At 47.3% G+C, this 2,500-nt stretch overlaps 1 pseudogene; it reads left to right on the forward strand.

Annotated features, from left to right (window-relative positions):
- The window catches only part of LOC142912670 (28S ribosomal RNA), a 10,612-nt pseudogene that overhangs the window by 4,059 nt on the left and 4,053 nt on the right, over window positions 1–2,500 (forward strand).

The raw sequence follows: 2,500 nt of genomic DNA on the forward strand, positions 1-2,500 counted from the left end.
AGCGGCTTACGAATGAGAATTCTGGGACCCTGGAAAAGCCTGCAATGGAGGCAATAAAGGCTTGGCTTAACGGCGAGGGCCAACATGATGCCCTCGTAGAAACTGCCACAGCATTGATGCTTTGTCCGATGAGATTGGTGAAAAACAAAGGCAAACGTTCAAAACCCGAGAACGACATTATTAAACCCAGGATATTACCCACACGATCTTGGATGAAGAAGAGAGCGGAAAAACGAGGAAGCTTCATGAAGCACCAGAAGCTCTTCTTTAAGAACTGCTCTCTTCTTGCGTCCTTAGTCCTGGATGGCACTGAACGTCATGAATGCCGAATCCCGAACGCAGATGTATATCGTTTTTACTGCGAAAAATGGGAGAAGGTGTTGCCATTCAATGGCCTGGGCCAATTTAAGTCATCAGGTGTTGCAAATAACGAATACTTTGAGCCCCTAATTTCGGTGGAGGAAGTTCAGACTGCCATACGGGCCATTAAACCAACGTCAGCAGCTGGGCCAGATGGCCTAACAAGGGCTGCAATCTGTGCTGCCGACCCCGAGGGTCGGACACTGACAGCCCTATTTAATGCATGGATGATTACAGGAATTATTCCCAAAGAGTTGAAAAAGAATAGGACGATTCTTATTCCTAAGGTTATGGACGATGAAAAGCTGAAAGAATTGGGGAACTGGAGACCAATAACGATCGGTTCAATGATTCTGAGATTATTTTCCAGAATAATGACTGCACGTCTTGCTCGTGCTTGTCCCTTAAACCCAAGGCAGCGTGGTTTTATAGCGGCATCTGGCTGCTCTGAAAATCTTAAGGTGCTACAGGACCTTATGAGACATGCTAAGAAATTGCACAGGCCGTTGGCTGTCATGTTTATCGACATAGCGAAAGCTTTTGACTCGGTTTCGCATGCTCATATTTTATGGGTGTTAAGGCACAAGAAAGTAGATGAACACGTGGTGGGCATCATCCAGAACGCCTACGATCGGTGTACGACCTCGTTCAAAAGCAATGGCGAGTCGACTCGAGAAATTAGCATACGTGTTGGTGTCAAACAGGGTGACCCCATGTCACCCCTGCTCTTCAATCTTGCCATGGACCCTTTGATATGCACCCTAGAGTCACACGGAGTTGGGTACTCCATTGATACCGACCACGTGACAGCTCTTGCGTTTGCTGATGATTTGGTGTTGGTGAGCGAATCTTGGGTTGGTATGGCCGCCAATCTAGCGATCTTGGAATCATTTTGTGGGCTATCGGGATTGGAGGTTCAGGCCAGAAAGTGCCAGGGCTTCATGATAAGCCCAACCAAAGATTCATATACGGTGAACAACTGCGACCCATGGACTATCAAAAATAAAGATGTCCATATGATCCAACCTGATGAATCAACGAAATACCTTGGTCTGAAAATTGGCCCTTGGACTGGCACTATACAGCCTGATCTACATTGTCAGCTAAAGACATGGATCTCGAAAATCGATGAGGCGCCTCTGAAGCCAACTCAGAAGGTTGAACTACTCAATGCCTATGCCCTACCCAGATTGTTATATCCTGCAGACCACTCGGACTGCAAGCAATCAACTCTCCGTGGGTTGGACCAAGAGATTAGAAAGGCGGTAAAAGGATGGCTCCACCTTCCCGCTTCAACTTGTGATGGACTGTTATATGCCAGAGCCCGAGATGGAGGCCTTGCCATCTTGAAACTGGAAAAAACAATCCCTTCGGTTCAAGTTAGAAGGCTGCAACGTATAGCAAACTCGTCCGATGCTATCACCCGTAATATTGTGTCCTCGCAGGGTATGGAGGAAGAATACCGTAATTTGTGGGTACGAGCAGGGGGTGACAGTGATGCAATCCCAAAAATTCGTTCTCAGGGACTCGGTGTCAAAAGAACCTGTATATCCGAGACCCTGCGATTGGAGGGAGCATGAATTTCAGAGATGGTGCGAAAAGCCGGTTCAAGGAAGGGGCATTGTAAACTTTGCGCATGATAGAATCAGTAATGCTTGGTTGAGGCCATGGTGCGGCTTTAAACAATGCTTCTTTATCGCAGCACTACAACTAAGGGCAAATATTTACCCAACAAGAGAAAGCTTGAACAGAGGCAGAGATGGGGCCTTACGTTCCTGCAGGAAATGCTCTGCCAGACTCGAGTCCCTTTCGCACATTCTCGGTCAATGTCCTGCAGTACAGAAAGCAAGAATTGCGCGACATAACAAGATCAGTAACATTCTGGCAGACGAAGCGGCTAGATTGGGCTGGTCTGTATACAAAGAGCCACGGTTCATATCCGAGACGGGAGAGATGAGAAAGCCTGACCTCGTGTTTGCAAAAGATGAGGAGGCGGTTGTGATCGATGTCACCGTCCGTTTTGAGCTTTCAAAGAATACCTTGTCAGATGCTGCCTCGCACAAAGTTTCGTACTATACCCCTCTTGGTGATCAAGTCAAAGTGCTGACGAAGGCTAGCAAGGTCACATTCTTTGGATTCC

Source organism: Petromyzon marinus, unplaced genomic scaffold, assembly GCF_048934315.1.
Source record: "Petromyzon marinus isolate PM22_M1 ecotype Great Lakes invasive population unplaced genomic scaffold, UKy_Petmar_22M1.pri1.0 PM_G_Scaffold_21, whole genome shotgun sequence".
Lineage (NCBI taxonomy): Eukaryota > Metazoa > Chordata > Hyperoartia > Petromyzontiformes > Petromyzontidae > Petromyzon > Petromyzon marinus.